The 21,867-nt window shown below is 44.9% G+C and overlaps 1 protein-coding gene across 4 annotated transcripts in view; it reads right to left on the bottom strand.

Annotated features, from left to right (window-relative positions):
- The window catches only part of kifc3 (kinesin family member C3), an 81,958-nt gene extending 69,906 nt beyond the window's left edge, over positions 1-12,052 (bottom strand). For 3 of the 4 annotated variants that reach the window (XM_063066671.1, XM_063066670.1, XM_063066674.1), the window contains exon 1: positions 11,901-12,052. The gene's annotated coding sequence lies outside the window, so the exon portion shown is untranslated. The remainder of the gene's footprint in view (positions 1-11,900) is intronic. The other variant, XM_063066672.1, reaches the window with a different exon arrangement.
- Between the last annotated feature and the right edge of the window lie 9,815 nt (positions 12,053-21,867).

Genomic DNA, 21,867 nt, shown 5'->3' with positions numbered 1-21,867 from the left:
TACAGGAACTTTAAAATAACAGCAAAAGGTAAGCAGTGATGATACCTGACATAACAATAAAAATACTTCAAAAATCTTTCTTTTAAAATAAAAGAGCCATCATTCCAAAGAGAACTTGTTAAAGTAGGGGTAGCAATGAGTGGAACAATACGAGTTGGAGATATTTGGATACTCCCAGGTTTACAGAGAGTAGAATGAAGGAGAGTACATTAACAAGTCAAACTTATTGACAATGGGATAACGGATGTGAGACCAGCAGGGGAGAAGTAGTGTTCCAGAAGTTTTGAAAAATTACAAGGATGCTGCCAGGACTAGGGGGCCTGAGTTATAGGTAAATGTTGGTCAGAGCACATCTTTGTTTCTTGGAACGCAGGAGAATGATGTGGGGGTGGGGGTGGGGAGCCTTACAGAAATGCTTACAATTATAAGAAGCACACATAAGGTGGCTGGTAACAGCCTTTTCCATAGGTTAGGGGTGTCCAAAATTAGGGAGCATAGGTTGAAGGTGAGGGGTGAAAGATTTAAAAAGGACCGGAGCAGCAATGCTTTCACACAGAGGGTGGTGAGTATGCGGAACAAGCTGCCAGAGGAGGTGGCTGAGGCAGGTACAGTAGTATCATTTAGGAGACACTTGGATCTGTAGATGGAGGGGCAGGATTTGGAGGGATATGACTAAATCCAGGAAACTGATGAGTTGGAGGGCACCATGGCCAGCTTGGATCCAACACACTGAAGACCCTGTGATGTGCCGTATTGTTCTATGACTCAGTGCATTCAACCCTGTGCTCCAGACCCACTGCTGCCTGTAAGCAGTTGGTACATTCTCCCCGAGTTGCCAGTGCTTCCTCCTGGCATTCCGGTTCCCCTCCACAGTCCAAAGATGTACTGGTTGGTAGGTTAATTGTCCCGTGATTAGGCTAGGGTTAAATTGGGGGATCGCAGGGCAGGAGGGCCCGTAGCTCAATGAGTAAATAAATAAACTCACTGTGCTAGGGAGGGGAGTGATTCAATGGCTCAGAGACTGCCTTCAGTCTTCCCTGTATCTGAGAAAACTTCTGCTCATCCAGATTGGAATCTTAGCCAAGCAAACTGACGGCTTAGAATCGAGTGCTGGGGGTCAGAATCAGGTTTAATATCACCAGTGCATGTTGTGAAATTTGTTAACTCTGGCAGCAGTACATTGAAATATAGAATAAAAAACTGAGTTACAGTAATTATGTATATTAAGTAGTTAAATTCAAATAAGTAGTGCAAAAACAGAAATTTTAAAAAAAGTAGTGAGGTAGTGTTCATGGGTTCAATGTCCATTCAGAAATTGGCTGGCAGAGGGAAAGAAGCTGATCCTGAATCACTGAGTGGGTGCCGTCAGGCTTCTGTACCTCCTTCCTGATGGTAACAGCGTGAAAGGGGCCTGCCTTGGGTGGCTGGGGTCCTTAATGATGGATGCTGCCTTCCTGAAGCACCAGTCCATGAAGATCTCTTGGATACTACGGAGGCTAGTGCCCTTGCTGGAGCTGATTAATTTTCTTACTTCGAGCTTGTGCAATAGCCCCCACTCCCATACCAGACAGTGGTGATCTCCATGGTACACCTGTAGAAGCTTGAGTGTTTTAGGTGACAAACCAAATCTCCTCAAATAGGCGCCATCTTGTTTTCTTTACGGCTGCATCAATATGTTGGGACCAGGTTAGATCCTCAGAGATATTGACACCCAGGAACTTGAAATTGCTCACTCTCTCAGGGTTCCTGATGAGGCAGTGGCTAAAATTCACGGGGACAGCAGAAACCCATAACTGATGCATCGAACAAACTGCAGACCAAGCTGCTGTGAGCTGAGTCAGGATCAGAATCTGCTTCATTCTTACATTATCTACAATAGTCTTCCATTGATCAAGTTCAATAGCTTGTATCCTCGTTCCTCCACAGGAGAGATCCAGAATCTCCATCTTTACTAATAAACCACAGAAACAAGAGCTAAGTGCACTGAAACAGGGGGAAGCCCCACTCCATCATCCAGCTAATCTCATCACCTTCCCAGCCTATCACACAAACGGAGCACCACTCCACAATGAAAGCATTTGGCTGGCGAATCCCCAACACAACCAGCTTCATCTCATTATAGGGAAGATGCAATGGCAATTGAGAGATTCAGGGGGACATCAGTATTGGAGAACGTTGGCCCTGAGAAGCAATTCACTCATGGTTATTTTCTTTGGAATAACGTTCCGAGGAGAGATTTAATCTGCCTGCATAAATTACGAGGGGCTGGAGCAGGGTGAAGGGAAAGTGACCCTGAACAGAGAGGTCAATAATTGGTACAAGTGTGTGGTCAGAGTTGAGGAAATTGGGAGAATGATTAGAGGAATATTGTGTGACCATCCAAGGAGTGGGGCTGTTCCAGGACTTGCTGAAAGCGTGGTGGAAATGGAAATGCCCATCACATTTAGAAAGTGACAAAATAAGCATCTGAAGTGTAGCATGTAATGTCATCGAGTAGAAGGCCAGGCTGTGGGATCAGCTGAATAACTCCATTTTAGTCAGCATGGGCACAATGGCCCACGTGCCTTCCTTCTGTGACGTAGGTTTCTATAAATATGATCCAGCTGTGCTCACATGACTGCAAATTCTCTATCAATCTGAAAACAAACTCCTCTTTCCAAGTAACTCTCCCTTCTGGTTTTGGTGTTTACCACTAATTGCAGTGAAATATGTGCCAAATCTCAGAAGGACAGAGGTCACCCTAGGATAAAACACAAAAGCCAAACTTTTCTTTGAAGAAAATAAGACTGAATTGCTGACATCTCAAGGTCAATGACTGCTTGGAAGGCAAAGATAACAACTGTGTGGCCATGAGCCATGAAAAGGAAGGCTTAAACATTAACCAAGTAATCGTAAACTGGAATCTGAAGCAATCAGCAATCTGCTGCAGGAACTCAGGAGCAGCATGCATGGGAGGAAAAGAAACTGTGGACATTTCGGCACAAAGCCCTGCGTCAGGACTGAGAATGGGGAGGCGAGATGGTCAGCATAGTCCCCTTCTCCTATCTACGCTGAATCCAGAATCAGTTTATTATCACTGACATGCATTGTGAAATATGTTGTTTTGCAGCAGTACAGTGCAATATATAATAAACTGTAAATTATAAAATATTTATAAATTAAGTAGTGCAAAAAGAAAAAAATAAGCAATAGTGAGTACATGGGTTCGTTATCCATTCAGAAATCTGACGGCAGAGGGAAAAAGATGTTGAGTGAGTGGTTTCAGGCTCTACCTCCTCTCTGATGGGGTAGCAATGAGAAGAGGGCATGACCTGGAGGATGTCCAGGGCAACAATATGCTGGCCACCTCATTTCTCCACTGTCACTCCTGATGCAAGGTTTCAACCCAAAACATTGGGGGAAAGAATGAAAACGTCTTGGCAAATCTTAATCCCAATTAAACTCAGAAAAGAGGATTGAGTGACACAGCTAAAGAAAGAAGAGTATCGGTTAGCTCCACAGTCTCAAGTCCAGAATTTAAAACCAGAAGGGAAATTCTCAGAAACACAAGAGATTCTGCAGATGCTGGAAATACAGAGCAACACACGCTGCAGCGGTCTTGAAGACAATTCAATGTGGTGGAGCCGAGGCGAAGCGGTTCAGAAAAGATTGATTTAAGAGCTGAGCTGAATTGCAAAGGTCGGGCACCAGCTGAATTGAGGCAGCAGAGACCGAGGGCACATCAAAGTGGCAGAGAGCGAGGAATAACCTGAGGTTTCGATGATTTAAGCGCTGGCCCAGATTGAAATAGCCAGGGTGCCGGGGTTGGATGCGAGGGACAATCCGATTTGGTGCACTGCTCCACAAGGTTTGCTCGTCTCTGTGCTGGACTGTGGCTGTGGCCTGCAACTGGTGGACTTCTGGATTGGCTGCAGTGACGCCTGGCTTTGTGAGCATCAGCTCTGAATGCTCTTGGCTTGCTTTTGTTGTTTCCATGATTAGTTTTCTTCCCCCCTTTCTTTGCACACTGGGTCTTTGACAGTCTTCCTTTGTTTTTAATGGGTTCTATTGGTTTTGTGGCTGTCTGTAAGGAGATGAATTTCGAGGGTGTATAAAGTATACATACTTTGATAATAAATGTACTGTACTTTGATGCTGCAGCATCTACAGAAAGGAATAGAATCAACATTACGTGCTGAGACCCTTCATCAGAAAGTCTCATGCATCTTGGGTGAATTACAATGAAGTACATTTCTAGGTGATTAACTTCTTCCAGGGAAAACATCAATCAAGAGCCGTTCACTGCCATTGTTGTGTGGGGTTTGTTTGTATGCTTGCCGTGGGATTGAAGCTGCAGCCTGCCAGGTGAATGCATTAACTACTGCGAATATCTACAAGTCAGAACATCTTAAAGAAACCAGTTCAGCACCTGAGGTGGTGACAACAGCACTCTCGCTTCACAAACCAATCTTCAAGTTCTTGTAACATGATTCCTTTACTTCATCAATGCAGGTTTAATCAGTTCAGTCAGTTGTGTGTCCAAACCTCACTGGAGAATCCAGATCCAGTGGAGAAATGGACAATGAAGCAAACTCTACACATAAATGATAGCAATGGTGATGGAGCCTGCCATCCTTCCAAACACAATCCTCAGCAGGTGTTCAAGCCTGCATACTTAATTAAACATGTGTCAGTCCTTGGTCTGGGTTGGTGGTGGCAAAGAAGATCAGGATATCTAATGCTGTGGAAGGGGTATGGAAAGTTGGGAGAGGGTGGTGTGGAAAAAGATGTGGCAGGGGGCAGCGATGGGAAAGGAGGCATCCAAGTCTAGTGGTGTCCTGTCATTGCAGTTTGGAGAATGGGGCCAGAGAACTGTGAAGCAGTTGGCCATTTGGCTCCTTTCAGCTGCTCCTCCATTCAACAAAAATGTGGTTGATCTTGCAGTTCATCATCGCTTTTCTCCCTGATTCTACATCCCACAATTCTCTTAATTTCAAAGGTCTATTGACTTCAGTCCTGAATGACGGCCCTCTTATTCTGAGGCTGTTCTACACACCCCAGACAAGGGAAGCATCATCTCCACATCTACCAGAAAAGAACTTCATGTGTTTTGATAACTCACTTCTCATTCTTCCACACCAAAGATGGTGTAAACTCTTCTCAAGTCAATTCCCCCATTCAAGGGCTCAATCTCAATCTTGTGAGAGTAAAAATGCAGGGCGAAAAGACAGGATCAGCTAATTGAGGAAGTGGGATGGGTGTTTCCACCACTGGTTCATGGAATCAGGCTTGAAATGAGAAACAGGCCATTTAGCACTCCAAATATTTCTTCACTAACACGGTGATGAACTTTTAGAACTCTCTACCCTGGAGTTTCATCACTGATTTCATCAAACAGACCAATACGTTATAGAATAGAGGGAAGGTGATGAAAACAGGTTGCAAGAGATCAGTTGTGATCTTGCTCAATGGCAAAGCTAACTTGAGGAATGAAATGGCCTACTCCTGCACCGATGTTCACTCCAAGGGGAAAAATACTCACTTTACAATTGTGTAGTATGAAAAGAGTTATGCAACTGGATGTCCAGACAATAGTGGCTTGCACTAGTAAAACTGTCCAAGGCAGAATTTGGCACCAAGTCACATACCAATTAACTTAGCAAAAAAGACTTTTTTAAGTTAACTCTCCAGAGGATTAGAGAGGCAGAGAGGTTGAGGAACCGACAGTGGCAATGTGAGCCTAGTTGGGCTTCACACGGAATGCAACTTGATTACAACAGGATCGACTGACGCAACAAGTCAGAGGCTCCCAACCTGAAGTGATAAGTAGATTTTCTCTTCACAAATGTTTCCTGACCTGTTATTTTCTCGTGTTATTTTTAAATATCATATTTCTAGCATTTTTTTTTGTTTCAAACTGAAAGAAGCAGCTCTCTTTCTGCTTCTGAAAACCTAGCACGGGCAATATAAAACAGAAATAAATAAATAAATAAATAAATAAACATAGCCATTGAAATAATGGAGGAAAAGAATTTTAACAAGACGAAGGTCTTGCTCTAAGTAGGACCCGGAATTCAATCGTAAACAAGGTGGGAGAGTGGAAACCTGATTGGATGAGGACTAACCAATCAGGAGGGCTTGACCCTGGGTGTATAAACACTACTAGACCAAACATGCCCAGGCATCATTCCTGATGACAGAGTTTGTCATTGAAATGTCGGTAATAATCACTAATTGTACCCAGCTGGAAGTCTGGGATGGGTTCAATCATCACATACGCTGAGAAACCACTAGACCTTTTTTCTAGCAAGGGGATTTATCAAAGTGTAGAGGGCATTTTCGGAATTAAGTTGTGAACCTCGCTCACAGAACAGAGGCCAGAGGCAGAACTTGAGGGCAGCTGAGAGAGCAGTGGTTCACCTAATAAGAGAGCTTTAATCAGCACTGAACAAACCTTTTAGTTCAAGAACAAGTACTTTTCTTGAAACTTCAGATTAAATGAGACATCTCATAAATGCATGAAATGTTACGCACAAAATGCTGGACAATGGGTTTAATACGGAAAGGCACCCACTCGTCGATGGGGACGAGCGTGGCCACGGGGCCTGGTTCCACACTGTGCATTTCTGTTAAATCTCTGCCAGGCTTGGGTGGAGATAGTGGTGTGAGTGTGTTCCATGCCCACACACTAACCAGCCACAAAGGAAATGGTAGAAAGGAAACAGATATTTCCCTCGTGATCTGCTGGGGAGCTGGAGTGAGCAGTCCGTTCAAGCTTGGTGAAAATGTCCAATGTTACCACCTTGATAAACAGCTCCAGGGTGAATCGAAGGATAACTGACTGAGAAAGCAAGAATTTGTAGACTATGCTCCTCCTAAATGCACTGCAGCCTACTGTGCTTTCAACAATTCCCAGCTGCTACTTTCAAAATCCCTTTATCAAAAGCTCCCAAGGCAATCCCATATCTCAGTACCTTGAGCACCAGTCTCACACAACATCAACTGCCCAAGCCATTCCTGAGTACCCAGCCCCCATTTCACCATCTGCCAATCGAGTTTCTAATCCCCACCCCTGACAATCTAACCTCTCCACTCTCAGCATGAAATGTACCTGCATAAAAAGGAGACATTTCAAACCGAGTTGCAACTAGTAAAAACATACTCTCAACATACACTGAACACTGGAGGAACTCAGTAGGTCAAGCAGCATCTATAGAGTAAACAGTCCATGCTTTGGCCAAGATCCTTGATCAGGACTGGAAAGGAAGTGGGAAGAAGCCAGAATAAGAAGGCAGGAGAAGGGAAAGGATTACAAGCCAGTAAATGATAACGGCAAACTCTTTCAACTCTCTTCTAATAATTGAATGCTCAGATTCTTCAGAAAGCAAACCTGAAAGCCCTGCGACTGAAGGTCAGAGAGACCTTGTCAGAATTAGCATACCACGGGAAGTGTAAACACTTACAATGAGTGTGTACTCTTCAATCGACATTGGCTGCATTCAAGTGATCCTGTCTCTGTATCAGAATGCAGAGGTGGCTCCCTCACCTGCACGGTGCACAAGTGACCCTGTCTCTGTCTCAGACCTGCACAGTGCACAAGGCAGTAAATATCCTGTCACCTTCCAATAGTCTGACCCAAAACCCAGGGACTGAAGCCAGGTGGGCACAGAGTTCATGCCTTCATTACCGTGTGCTCCCTCCCCCACAGCATTCACCAAGAGTACCAGTCTTAATCATTAGCTCATTCACGGAGATAATCTGACACAGGATTAGTGTCAGCTGGCGTGCAGGGCACCCTTACTCTGTAACAGATGCTTCTCGGCCACTTCACATTCACAGGACGTATGGTGGGGGTGGGGAGGGGAGGGGGGAGCAGGAGCAATAAGGACAGGTAAATATGTAGGGCCAGGTTATCAGACAGCCTTACTGTTTGTGCATTTGGATTCCAGACCTCACAATTCCTGTGATTTATAACAGCCACAAGGCTTCATTGTGCAACCTGCAATTGCCAGTACACACAGCAAGTGGAGTTTGGAGCACATTTAGCGACCGACAGCCAAGACTGTCGACTGAGATCCTGGGTACATAGCAGAAATGTCCACTCCCATTTCTCCTCAGCCAGCTTATAAGCAGTGGAATGACAGTCCGTAACGACTGCTCTGCTTTCTCCAGACAAGCAGAGGCTGCTGCTGACCGGGCTGATCGCAGACTCTGCCTGTCATGTCGCCACAACAGTGGTGCTGCAGACATCACAGCTTTTCCAGGTGATGCCCGGATCGTCCCTCCAGTACGATCACTCACAGGAAATACGATCATCACTCTTTTACAGAGATGAAGGTGAAAGGTGAAATATTTAAGGGGAACTTCAACACTCAGAGGGTGGTGAGAGTGTGGAACAGCAGACTGCGTGTTCGATTCAACACTTAAGGGTAGTTTGAACTAGTAAATGGATGGGAGCGGTATGGAGGGTTATGGTCCCGGTGAAGCACAATGGGGCTTGGCAGAATGTTAGTTCAGTACATACTAAATGGGCTGAAGGACCTGTTTCTGTGCTGTAGAGCTCTACAACTCTATAACTCTCCGGCTTTTTGGAATAGACAAAGGGGAACAAAAAGGTCAGAGGTTTTCAAGTAAAGAGCAAGTGTTGTGTGGAACAGCAAGCTGTTGGAGAGCACGGAAGCACTTCGCCAACCGGGATCATCGGATCAACGGCGACAATATGGCAAGTGCAAATGCAGCCAGTTAACTGGGCCTCCTACACAGAGGAGACACTCTTTTTTGCGCGGGCTTTTGCGGGCACATGTTTTTTGTAGCTCCCACATTGCAAGTTGTCCAGCATGTACCATTACCAATATGACTCAGTAAACACATTTAATCACATAAACTCCGTTGCAGTTCTTCATCTGCACAGGTGCATCAATCAGACGGATATCAGGTTTCACAAACATCAACAACTCAGGACCATAGGATGCTGATTATAATAAAGGCTTGATTTCCCACAATGACAAAGATTCTCCTCCTCTACCTTTTACTAATTGTGAACGCCATTGCACAAGTTTGTACGTTCTCCCCATGAACATGTGGGTTTCCTCCCACAGTTAATAGGTTAATTGGTCATTGTAAATTGACCCGTGATTAGGCTAGGGTTAAGTCAATGGGTTACCATAAATTTGCTGATGATACAACCATTGTTGGTAGAATCTCAGATGGTGACGAGAAGGCGTACAGGAGTGAGGTATGCCAATTAGTGGAGTGGTGTCACAGCAACAACCTGGCACACGTCAGTAAGACGAAAGAGCTCGTTGAGGAATTCAGGAAGGGTAAGACGAAGGGACACATACCGATCTTCATAGAGGGATCAGAAGTGCAAAGAGTGAGCAGCTTCAAGTTCCTGGGTGTCAAGATCTCTGAGGATCTAACCTGGTCCCAACATATCAATGCAGTGAAAAAGGCAGCAAGACAGCAGCTATAATTTATTAGGAGTTTGAAGAGATTTGGCATGTCAACAAATACACTCAAAAACTTCTATGGTTGTACCGTGGAGAGCATTCTGACAGGCTGCATCACTGTCTGGTATGGAGGGGCTACTGCACAGGACCGAAAGAAGCTGCAGAAGGTTGTAAATCTAGTCAACTGTTAGGGCCTGTTTCTCCCTGTCTCTCTAAATAATAAAGCATTTTTAAAAACACTGGGCTCATGGTTTGTTCTGCCGGTAGCTAGGTTTGGGGCAGTGTGAAGGGGGTCCCAACTTATCTTAGAAAGCCGTCAGAGAATTCCCTGTACAGGCATTGCAGAGGACAAGTCACAAGAGCATGTTGAGCCCGTGCTGAGCAGATGAAATGTTGCCACCCACCATTGTGCTTGGAGGTGACTGTCTCTTTGAGCCAAGCACACACGTGTAAAAGAAGCCACAACGTGAGGACCTGGGCTCAGAGGGCAAGAACTGTGAACAACAGCTTGGGCAGAATGAGAAGCCACTCCAGAGGAGCAATGGCCACTGCAACGCTAGGTTGAACCCATCCTCTGTGACAGGGACATTGGCTTCATCCGAGTGTACTGTGTGGCACGGCTAGTAGTCCCACTGTGTTTATAGAGCCAGAAATGTTGCTTCAATGCTGAACTCTTGTGATGTCTGTGTGTTCTCCCTGTGACCACGTGGAGGAATCCTGGTTCTCACTTCCTCCAAAATATATGTGGATGAGTATGTGAATTTGCCACTGTGAATTGCTAACGGAATGTGGGGAGGGGATGATGAGAATGAGGATTGGTATAAATGGGTAGCTGATGACAATGCAGTCTCGGCGGCCTGATTCCATGCAGCAAGACTATGGTTTCAGCATGGACTAGATGGGCTGAAGAGCCTGTTTCTGTGCTGTACTCCTATGACTAGGAATAGGATTCACTTCCCTTTCACGTTGGCTATGACAGGCAAAGGCAACACTGGACAGAAATTAGCCAACATCATTCTCAGCCCCTAGCTCCACAAATTGTAGTTTTTGCTGGTACAAGGGAAGGTCCCCGGAAGACAAAGTGTATTTCCAGCTTGCCTGATTTTAAGGCCTCCCACACAGGATGGATGAGGGTGGTACATAGTGGCCACAAACCCTCTGCTCAGGAACATCTGGAGTGCTCCTTCTGCCAAATTGCACAAAGGACATTCTGCTCCGGAGGTGGAGCACATCCCTCTTCACAACGACGCTGACAATGACAAGGTCCTCTGCCACTTCTTTTCCGGAACCCACCCAAACTCAAAAACAAAAATAAGCGCCAACAATACAAGGCAAGTTCTTCAATGCAGTCTTCCATGTGCAAGGAAAATCGTTGGCAAAGTGTAAACACAGCTGCTTGGGAAAGCCACTTAATCTTTGAACTCATTCCATGACTGAATCAGGTCACAGCTGATCTTTGCTCCTCCGCCCATGAAGTCCAAGGCAGCAGCAGCCTGCTGTGATTTTCTCTGCCGCATGCTATCACAATGATGCCGGGCAACGACAAGCTCAAATGCAGAGAACTCCGGGTCAAACTGCCCAAAGGCGCCCTGCTGCTTTGAAAGGGTTTCATTGAGGTAGTGTACAGGAATTATACAGGTGCTCTGCTCCGCATCAGAGATGCTGTTGCCAGGGAAACAGCTTAGGTGCAACACCGAAATACAACAAAAAAAAGGCCAGTCTTGGCAGCAACCAAACCACACCCTAGACACAAGAAACAGAGAAAAAATACCTTCACTCAGGGCCAGAAAAGGCAGGAGGAAGGGAATTCGTAAATAGATTTCTCCTATGGATATACAAGCACGTATTAAACATACAACCCCGCAGCCTCATATAGCCTTGTCATACAATTGTCGAAACGAGTCTGTTCTCTCTGGTGTTCGAGCAAGCAGATGGCAGAAAATTTCTTAAGTTGGATAGACAGGGGACTGAAATCAGACGGTGACACATCCCTCAGCCATTCGCACACCCCGAACAAAATACATGCGGATTTTGATCATCTTCGGCAAGAGGTTAGGTGAGACTGACATCGCTTTTCACGTTTGTTTGATTTTTCTCTGCTGACAATATGTTCTCAGTTTATGCAGCCGCTTTGTCATTTTGGCACCTGGATGCCACTGCAGAGCTACGTACAAGAAGCCGAAGAGAAGGTTCTGCCGGCTCTCTCGCACCCGGTACTTCAGCAAAGGCACGCGGAAACGGTCTCAATGCCATCTGACACAGACACTCAGCCGGTCACGGCAGCCCGCATTCCCTGTGAGAGGTGAGGGGTCAGGGCCAGAGGAAACGCCTGCCCGTACCGAGGGGAGGGAGAAAGTGCAACAATTACCGCCGACAAAGTATTTTTGACGGGGGTGGGGGAGTAGACAATTCCAGCGACTATCTGCCAGGCGGGTGCTTCCCACACCGCCTTACCTCCGGTCAAGCACTTACCGACATCAAAGCTGTAGCCACCCGTCCGCCCACTGCAGTACTCGCAATCCCGGCCCCAGCCCAGTCCAACCCCCGACTCTCCCGGCCGGCCAGTCAACCAGCCAGCCACCCGCACGGTCCTAGAGAGTCGAACCCAGCCTTGTGACTGACAGCCAGCCTCCACCAATCACGTCGAGCATCGGGTGGGAAACCCGCCAATCTGCATCAAGGGCGATGAGAAAAAGGGGGAAAACTTTCATGGATTGGAAATTAAGACATTTTGGGAATGGACGAGTAAGTGACGGTTTAAATTTTCTGTTGCAAGAAATCGTTTTTTTCCCTAAAAGGAACAATACGCCCACAATTGATCTCAAGTTATATGGCAAATCTTTTGACTAAGAGTCAGTGGTAAAGTTTCTAGGTATGTGCCTGGACATAAGGCTAACATGCAATGGTGCGTGTGAATAAAATCCTCGAGAAATGTAAAACGCCTTGAATGTGCTCAGGTGCTTAGTTGGGTGTGACTGGGGTGCGAGCAGGAGCTCACTTAAAACAAATGATCGATTTTAACTTCATCAGTCCACAGGACTTGTTTCCAAAATACATCAGGTTTGTTTAGATAAGCAACACACATCAAAGTTGCTGGTGAACACAGAAGGCCAGGCAGCATCTCTAGGAAGATGTACAGTCGACGTTTCAGGCCAAGACCCTTCGTCAGGAGTGGCGAAGGGTCTGGGCCTGAAATGTCAACTGTACCTCTTCCTAGAGATGCTGCCTGGCCTGCTGCGTTCAGCAGCAACTTTGATGTGTGTTGCTTGAATTTCCAGCATCTGCAGAATTCCTATTGTTTAGGTTTGTTTAGATGTTCCTTTGAACCTTTTGAATAGAATTTTTTGGCCGCAATGAGCAAAGGTATGTTTGGAGAAAAGAGGGTGCAGAATTTCTTGAAAAGAACCCTTCTCCAACTGTTAAGCACGGGGGTGGATCGATCATGCTTTGGGCTTGCGTTGCAGCTAGTGGCACGGGGAACATTTACTGGTAGAGGGAAGAATGAATTCAATTAAATACCAGCAAATTCTGGAAGCAAACATCACACCATCTGTAAAAAAACCGAAGATGAAAAGAGTATGGCTTCTATAACAGAATAATGATCCTAAACACACCTCAAAATCCACAATGGATTACCTCAAGAGGCGCAAGCTGAAGGTTTTGCCATGGTTTTCACAGTCCCCTGACCTAAACATCATCGAGAATCTGTAGATAGGCCTCAAAAGAGCAGTGCATGCAGACGGCCCAAGAATCTCACAGAACTAGAAGCCTTTTGCAAGGAAGAATGGGTGAAAATCCCCCAAACAAGAATTGACAGACTCTTAGTTGGCTACAAAAAGCATTTACAAGCTGTGATACTTGCCAAAGGGGGTGTTACTAAGTACTGTCATGCAAGGTGCCCAATCTTTTGCTTCTGGTCCTTTTCCTTTTTTGTTATTTTGAAACTGTAAAAGATGGAAATAAAAAAGTTTTCTTGCTTAAGATATTAAAGAAATGTGTCATCTTTAACTTTATGCCTTTTGGAAATCAGTTCATCTTTTACTCAAACAACAGGAATTCTGCAGATGCTGGAAATTCAAGCAACATCATTCAAAGTTGCTGGTGAACACAGCAGGCCAAGCAGCATCTATAGGAAGAGGCGCAGTCGACGTTTCAGGCCGAGACCCTTCGTCAGGACTAACTGAAGGAAGAGTGAGTAAGGGATTTGAAAGCTGGAGGGGGAGGGGGAGATGCAAAATGATAGGAGAAGACAGGAGGGGGAGGGATAGAGCCGAGAGCTGGACAGGTGATAGGCAAAAGGGGATACGAGAGGATCATGGGACAGGAGGTCCGGGAAGAAAGACAAGGGGGGGGTGACCCAGAGGATGGGCAAGAGGTATATTCAGAGGGACAGAGGGAGAAAAAGGAGAGTGAGAGAAAGAATGTGTGCATAAAAATGAGTAACAGATGGGGTACGAGGGGGAGGTGGGGCCTTAGCGGAAGTTAGAGAAGTCGATGTTCATGCCATCAGGTTGGAGGCTACCCAGACGGAATATAAGGTGTTGTTCCTCCAACCTGAGTGTGGCTTCATCTTTACAGTAGAGGAGGCCATGGATAGACATGTCAGAATGGGAATGGGATGTGGAATTAAAATGTGTGGCCACTGGGAGATCCTGCTTTCTCTGGCGGACAGAGCGTAGATGTTCAGCAAAGCGGTCTCCCAGTCTGCGTCGGGTCTCACCAATATATAAAAGGCCACATCGGGAGCACCGGACGCAGTATATCACCCCAGTCGACTCACAGGTGAAGTGATGCCTCACCTGGAAGGACTGTCTGGGGCCCTGAATGGTGGTAAGGGAGGAAGTATAAGGGCATGTGTAGCACTTGTTCCGCTTACACGGATAAGTGCCAGGAGGGAGATCAGTGGGGAGGGATGGGGGGGACGAATGGACAAGGGAGTTGTGTAGGGAGCGATCCCTGCGGAATGCAGAGAGAGTGGGGGAAGGGAAAGATGTGCTTAGTGGTGGGATCCCGTTGGAGGTGGCGGAGCACCAGGCCATTGTCTCCCACACTATCACCGACTTTATCCGCTCAGGGGATCTCCCATCCACTGCTACCAACCTTACAGTTCCCACACCCCGCACTTCCCGTTTCTACCTCCTACCCAAGATCCACAAACCTGCCTGTCCTGGCCGACCTATTGTCTCAGCTTGCTCCTGCCCCACCGAACTCGTTTCTGCAAACCTCGACACTGTTTTATCACCCCTTGTTCAATCCCTTCCGACCTATGTTCGTGACACTTCTCACGCTCTTAAACTTTTCGATGATTTTAAGTTCCCTGGCCCCCACCGCTTTATTTTCACCATGGATGTCCAGTCCTTATATACTTCCATCCCCCATCAGGAAGGTCTCAAAGCTCTATGCTTCTTTTTGGATTCCAGACCTAATCAGTTCCCCTCTACCACCACTCTGCTCCGTCTAGCGGAATTAGTCCTTACTCTTAATAATTTCTCCTTTTGCTCCTCCCATTTCCTCCAAACTAAAGGTGTAGCTATGGGCACCCGTATGGGTCCTAGCTATGCCTGCCTTTTTGTTGGGTTTGTGGAACAATCTATGTTCCGTGCCTATTCTGGTATCTGTCCCCCACTTTTCCTTCGCTACATCGACGACTGCATTGGCGCTGCTTCCTGCACGCATGCAGAACTCGTTGACTTTATTAACTTTGCCTCCAACTTTCACCCTGCCCTCAAGTTTACCTGGTCCATTTCCGACACCTCCCTCCCCTTTCTAGATCTTTCTGTCTCTGTCTCTGGAGACAGCTTATCCACTGATGTCTACTATAAGCGTACTGACTCTCACAGCTATCTGGACTATTCCTCTTCTCACCCTGTCTCTTGCAAAAACGCCATCCCCTTCTCGCAATTCCTCCGTCTCCGCCGCATCTGCTCTCAGGATGAGGCTTTTCATTCTAGGACGAGGGAGATGTCTTCATTTTTTAAAGAAAGGGGCTTCCCTTCCTCCACTATCAACTCTGCTCTTAAACGCATCTCCCCCATTTCACGTACATCTGCTCTCACTCCATCCTCCCACCACCCCACTAGGAATAGGGTTCCCCTGGTCCTCACCTACCACCCCACCAGCCTCCGGGTCCAACATATTATTCTCCGTAATTTCCGCCACCTCCAACGGGATCCCACCACTAAGCACATCTTTCCCTCCCCCCCCCTGCATTCCGCAGGGATCGATCCCTACACAATTCCCTTGTCCATTCGTCCCCCCCATCCCTCCCCACTGATCTCCCTCCTGGCACTTATCCGTGTAAGTGGAACAAGTGCTACACATGCCCTTACACTTCCTCCCTTACCACCATTCAGGGCCCCAAACAGTCCTTCCAGGTGAGGCATCACTTCACCTGTGAGTCGACTGGGGTGATATACTGCGTCCGGTGCTCCCGATGTGGCCTTTTATATATTGGTGAGACCCGACGCAGACTGGGAGACCGCTTTGCTGAACATCTACGCTCTGTCCGCCAGGGAAAGCAGGATCTCCCAGTGGCCACACATTTTAATTCTACATCCCATTCCCATTCTGACATGTCTATCCACGGCCTCCTCTACTGTAAAGATGAAGCCACACTCAGGTTGGAGGAACAACACCTTATATTCCGTCTGGGTAGCCTCCAACCTGATGGCATGAACATCGACTTCTCTAACTTCCGCTAAGGCCCCACCTCCCCCTCATACCCCATCTGTTACTCATTTTTATGCACACATTCTTTCTCTCACTCTCCTTTTTCTCCCTCTGTCCCTCTGAATATACCTCTTGCCCATCCTCTGGGTCACCCCCCCCCTTGTCTTTCTTCCCGGACCTCCTGTCCCATGATCCTCTCGTATCCCCTTTTGCCTATCACCTGTCCAGCTCTCGGCTCTATCCCTCCCCCTCCTGTCTTCTCCTATCATTTTGCATCTCCCCCTCCCCCTCCAGCTTTCAAATCCCTTACTCACTCTTCCTTCAGTTAGTCCTGACGAAGGGTCTCGGCCTGAAACGTCGACTGCGCCTCTTCCTATAGATGCTGCTTGGCCTGCTGCGTTCACCAGCAACTTTGATGTATGTTGCTCATCTTTTACTCGTTTAGCTATTCACAGTAACAGAAATTTTGACCAGGGGTTCCCAAACTTTTGCATGCCACTGTATTGATTCAGCTATATAGAAGACAAGGCAGCAGCTATATTTCATTAGGAGTTTGAGTAGATTTGGCTGTCAACAAAAACACTGGAAAATTTCCACATATGTACCGTGGAGAGCATTCTGACTGGCTGCATCACTGTTTGGTATGGGAAGGGGTTAGCTACTGTACAAGATCAAAATAAGTTGAAGAAACTTGTAAAATTAGTCACCTTTATCTTGGGTACTAGCTCCGTAGTATCCAAGACATCTTCAAGGAGAGGTGCCTTAGGAAGGTGACATCCATTACTTAGGACCCCCATCACCCAGGACATGCTCTCTTCACACTATTACCTTCGGGAAGGAGGTACAGAAGCCTGAAGGCACACACTCAGTGATTCAGGAACAGCTTCTTCCCCTCTGTCATCCTATTTCTGAACAGACATTGAACCCATGAACACTACCTCACTACTTTTTTTCTGTTTTTTTTAACTTAACTATTTAATAGACATATACTTAATGTAACTCCATTTTTCTCTATATTTATTTGTCATGTATTTCATTGTACTGCAGCCTGAAGTTGACAAATCTCACAACATATGCCTGCAATATTAAATCTGATTCTAATTGCTTAATTCAGATTTTTATAGATGTGTTGGTTCTGGGTCAGCTTCACCAGTGATCTTAAAGTCCTGAGAAAAAAATTCAAGCTCAGGCATTGAGATTATGCTGTGCTGCTATCAAACCATCCCCAATTTTGGCATTACTGGTAGAAATGGGTGAAATACCTTTGCACCTACGCAGGTTACACTTAGCAATGGTTTATTGGATTAATGTAAGAGGACCAATATTATATAATTATATAATCCAAGGAAGGCAACGGGCCCATCCCTCAACGTCAGCAAGACGAAAGACTTGGTTGTTGACTTCAGAAGGAATAGCGGACCGCAGGACTCAATTTACATCGGTGGTGCGCAAGTGGAACAGGTCAAAAGCTTTAAGTTCCTCGAGGTCAATATCACAAATGACCTGACTTTGTCCAACCAAGCAGAGTCCACTGCCAAGAGGGCCCACCAGCGCCTTTACTTCCTGCAAAAGCTAAAGAAATTTGGCCTGTCCCCTAAAACCCTCACTAATTTTTATAGATGCACCGCAGAAAGCATTCTTCTAGGGTGCATCACAACCTGTTATGGAAGTTGTCCTGTCCAAGACCGGAAGAAGCTGCAGAAGATCGTGAACACAGCGCAGCACATCACACAAACCAATCCTCCGTCCGTGGACTCACTTTGCACCGCATGCTGTTGGAGCAGTGCTGCCAGGATAATCAAGGACACGACCCACCCAGCCAACACACTTTTTGTCCCTCTTCCCTCCAAGAGAAGGCTCAGGAGCTTGAAGACTCGTACGGCCAGATTTAGGAACAGCTTCTTTCCAACTGTGATAAGACTGCTGAACAGATCCTGACTCGGATCTGGGCCATACCCTTCAAATATCTGGATCTGCCTCTCAGTTTTTTTTCACTACCTTACTTTCCATTTTCTATTTTATATTTATGATTTATAATTTAAATTTTTAATATTTACTATCAATTTGTACTCTAGGGAGCAGGAAGCGCAGAATCAAATACTGCTGTGATGATTGTACATTCTAGTATCAATTGTTTGGCGACAATAAAGTATAAAGTATAATATTGTTAGTCAACCAATATTGGCAACACTAGCAGAGTGCTGGGGGCACTGTATTCATAATGTCTTCAGTTTTGGCTGGCTGGAAAATGAATGGGCACAAAATCTTGGGTTGTTTAATGTGAATTATGGTCCCACTCCTCCATGGTTTTTCCCTTTGCCTGGGGTTGATTTAAGTCTTCAAGAAAAGATCACGATGAAGATTGATCAATGGCACAAGAAGTTCATTAATATATGCAAGGCGGATGTTATGGCTTCCTACATATCTACACAAAAGGTCATTCATGTGTTTCTCTTTACGTTCCAAAGTTTCAGGTGATTACTAAGAAAAGATTATTCGACAAAGTGCCAGTATTTACATCTGAGATGGTTGTTATCATTTTTGTCTTGGAATGAGTCAAAGAATTTCAGGATGTATATGTTGTATGGGAGATGGGGGCTAAAAGAATGGAAGAAGTTATACTTACACATTTATGTATTGGACGTACTAGGTTGAATAATTTCTTGTTCAGAATTAATATGCATGATACAGGCATCTGTATGGAGTGCATTTGTCAAGAAATAATGCAAGAAATTGTTTGAATGCAGTTCCTATGAGGTGCAAAGGAAACATGTAATTGCTAAATTGAGATCCTTGGGACAGACACAGTTTAACATGGATAGTTTGTTTGGATAACACTGCCATCATAATGTATACAAGAGAAATATTTGACTTTCAGAAAAGCATTAGAATTTTTGCTATTGTTTGAATTTTTTTGTGTGGGGGGCAGGGTGGAATTTAGTGAGTGTATACATCCTTTCTTTTTACTCCACACTCCGAATTGGTAGACGTTGGTAATGCACCTTGGGGTGGTCTAACAACCACCATTAAACTTTACAAGAAGAAAAAGAAGAAGAAATGGATGAGTAAATGCAAGGGTAAAAGGTGACAGACACTGGGCTAAAGGTTATTGGGAAGAACTATGAGTACGAGAGATGTACAAGGGATACAAAGCAAATATAAATTGTGAATGTAGTGCAAAATGGACTGGAAAAAAACAAAGCGATAGGGGGGTGCATAGCAAGTGGAAGGGCATTGGTGAGGAAATATAAAACTGCTGAGGTTAAAGCCAAGGTAGGATTTATGAAGCAAAGTAATCCATGTCCAAAAGTCAATAGGATACGTGGTACAAGTGAAATTGAGTTACAGGAGAATGCATTGCTAGGAGGCTGAGGAGTGGGTGAATAAAAGGGTGAGTTCTTCTCTTTCTCCTCCTAAGGTAAGAATACAGTATTACATATCATATCTTTCTCTAAGTGTTAATTGATGTCTCCCTCTCTGATTCATACACTCCCATGATATCAATATTGTAATATTCCTCTCCTATCTTAGTCCCCCTACAAATGACATTTTAAAATTAAAAGAGTCAATGATTGCTGTTAGCAGCCTTGCACTTACTGTGGTTATTGAGTCGGATGAAACTGACTATTGAAACACAATTATTATTCAATATTATTTATCATCAGCAGTAAGTGATCTAAAACAGCAATAAAACTAGCATAACTTCTACCTGATCTTGTTTCAATTTTTTTTAAAGGGACAGCCATAGCTAGACAACTAACCCATTCCATAAAATTGCCAAATTCAATTATCTGATGTAAACCAGAGATTTGACCGGTAACAGACCTCATTTGGAAAGTTCTTCTGCTCTGTTCTGTAACTGCAATGTGTACACTGTGTGAAGCCTGAGCAATTCATTTATCAGTAACCTGTGGACAGGAGAGGAAGAGAAACGTGTTGCTGAATATCTTCCCCTTGTCCCACACTACTGTACTTAGTGAGAGCTCAGAACAAAGCCCTCAACTAACTGGTAAAGGGGAGATTAGTTCTGTCTTTCTATATCTCTGTGATCCAGTCCATGCCTTTTTTCTATGTATGATCAATATAGAATTTGATACAGGATGAATGCAAGAACTCTCATCTAACCTCAATATTGTGAGCAGTGGCTGCCCAGCTCACAACAATCAATGGGGTGGGATTGGGGATGAAGCAATATTTTTTAAACTAGAAAGATCTTTGGTCTGAACAGTATTCAGCTAATTTTATCTTGATTTTACAAGCACATTATAAATTGCATTGCTTCCACATGGCACTGAGAAGAATGATAAAACATGCACAAGAACTTGATTAGCCCAAAAAATATATTAAAAATATTTAGACAACGTCTTTTTTTAGCAACACCCACAACATGCTGGAGGAATTCAGCAGGTCAGGCAGCATCTATAGAAATGAATTAACATCAGATGCTTCGGGCTGAGACCTCTTCTTTTAGTTATTTATCTCATTGGTATTAAATTAGATTCTAGAATCTACAAAATATTATGTTATTAGTACAGTCAATTATTACTGCGTTATAATACAGGAATATACTTGAAGAACAGCAACCACCCATTTAAAGAATATTCCACTGTCTCAACGTGAAGTGATAGGCAGGTGAGAATTTTTTTTAACTGGAAGGAGAAATCAACATTCATCCCATCAGGTTGGAGCAATATAAGGTATTTCTCATCTGTCCTGAAGGTGGCCTCATCTTAGCACAAGAGGAGACCATGGACTGACACAATGGAACAGGAACGGGAATAAGAGTTAAAATGTTTGGCCACCAGGAGGTTCCACTTCTGGCAGATGCAACAGAGGTGTTCGATGAAACGGTCCCCCAATTTACGACGGGTGTCACCAATGGAGCCGCATTGGGAGCACTGGATACAGTAGACTACACCAGCAAATTCACAGGTGAAGTGTTGCCTCACCTGGACTGTTTGGGGTCCTGAATAGGGGTGAGGGAGGAAGTGAATGGACAGGGATAGCTCTTTAGCTGCTTGCAGGGATAAGTGCTGTGAGGAAGATTAGCGGGGAGGGATGAATAGGCAGGAGAATCATGGAGTGATTCCTGCGGAATGTGGAGAGTTGCAGGGGAGGGGGTAGTGAGGTAAAGATGTGTTCTTATCTGTTAGAATTGGCTACTGTTCCCTTTATCATAAATATCTTTCCTCATGGACTTGACAGGTAATTTACCGAAATGTTACAGGGACTAAGACAAAATCTTGATTCGAGGAACATTGGGAACTGCTGTAATCCATCAGAAATGCTTAATTGTAATTAATGATAGTTCCACTCACCCTTTGCCATTTTGGATTGTGTTTGTGGTGGAGAGCAGAAAAACACAATGTAATTATTAATTTCCCTTTTAGTGACCTGACAGTGGAGGGACCAAGGACAATGAAAATGAGTTGTGGCAGGTATGTTAGTATTCTTTGAAACAATGGGGAGAAGTACTCTTTCCTGCCTCACTGAGCTTTCCCAGTTCATTATGGGAACGTACTCGGAGACAAATCATAAAATTCCAGTTTGCAGTGGAGCTGCAATTTTCTTGCTCCTGAAAGGGAAAACTAACATGGAACCTCTGGAAAAGGTAAGAACATCTAGATTGAACATCTGATTCTGATTCTGAATGGTAACAGTTTTATTAATTTTAATTAGCTACAAACAACTGAGACATTGATTGAAAATTATTCGATGATGATACACATGTGGCATTATGCCCGCACTATCAATAGTGCCTGTGCATGAA

The sequence above is a fragment of the Mobula hypostoma genome, chromosome 14 (assembly GCF_963921235.1).
Source record: "Mobula hypostoma chromosome 14, sMobHyp1.1, whole genome shotgun sequence".
Lineage (NCBI taxonomy): Eukaryota > Metazoa > Chordata > Chondrichthyes > Myliobatiformes > Myliobatidae > Mobula > Mobula hypostoma.
The sequence above is the reverse complement of the archived record's forward strand: the minus strand, read 5'-3'. Positions and strand labels throughout refer to the sequence as shown.